A 1,134-nucleotide genomic window follows, 5' to 3' on the forward strand; every position below is an offset into this window, starting at 1 on the left:
CTAGCCCGTCAACTTTTCTTTTTATTGGACACGAGCAGATCAGTTCAGCAGATATTAACACGCACATGATTAATCCCTCCGTGCTGGATTCTATAACGTCCACCTCCGAGGCTGTGTAATGAGAAACATGTGCCGTGTTGGTCCCCACGGCAACTGTCAAGAGCAACAAGCACACGTTGCTCCTTTCACTCAGCTCCACAAGTCCCTGTTGTCTGCTACAATAAATTGTGGGTCAGACTTTAAAAGATAAAAATCAAGGATTGGGTCAACAGAGAGGAAAAGTGGTTTTCATTCCCACTTTAAAATCACTTGTTTGTGATGCTGATTTATTGTCCTGACTTAGATTTTTTTTAAAGATGGTTAAACAAATACAACATCACTGGTGAATGGGATAATTTGATTCGTCACACTTCCAATAAGAATAAACAATATAAACAATATATATTAAACTATGCCTAAACAGTCTTTACATTATATATTGACTGAAAAGACTAAGGCAGAAAATAAATGGTTATATTTTACTGTTCACATGAATAGATAAATGAAAGATAATCTAGTGTTAATATATATTAATATATATATATATGTACATATAATATAGGTTAATCCAGAATCCCATCACATCATGGATCACAATGTGAGAACATTCGTATTATTATATAACCATTGACTCCTGGGGTTGAGTTAACAGGCTCCCATGTGATTGCCTCATACATTATGAAATACTGCATGTGATGATCTTCACAGTCACAGTCTCCATGACGCAGAATAGTAATTTATTCTTGTAAACTCTTTATCTGAGAGCCACATAACGATGTACAATCTGGCCCAAGGGTCCAAAAGCATTTTGTTATTGTACGTACACATAAATCAAGTGTATGGAAGGAGATGGGGGAACATATAATTTGATTTGGCCCATAATAAAATCCATAAATACAAAAGAAATCTCAGATTTACAAGAAAGATTTCACAAGAGTGATTCATTTTTTGTGTCATAAAATAAAAAAACATAAAACCCGTAGACTACCATGTCCTTCAGGGTGGTTCCGTCCGTCTGCTGTTCGCCGACAAGCATCATGGCGTCTTTCACGAAAAGAGCACGTAGAATCACTACCATCTGCCATCAGACACCTT

Source organism: Hippoglossus hippoglossus, chromosome 21 (assembly GCF_009819705.1).
Source record: "Hippoglossus hippoglossus isolate fHipHip1 chromosome 21, fHipHip1.pri, whole genome shotgun sequence".
Taxonomy (NCBI): Eukaryota; Metazoa; Chordata; class Actinopteri; order Pleuronectiformes; family Pleuronectidae; genus Hippoglossus; species Hippoglossus hippoglossus.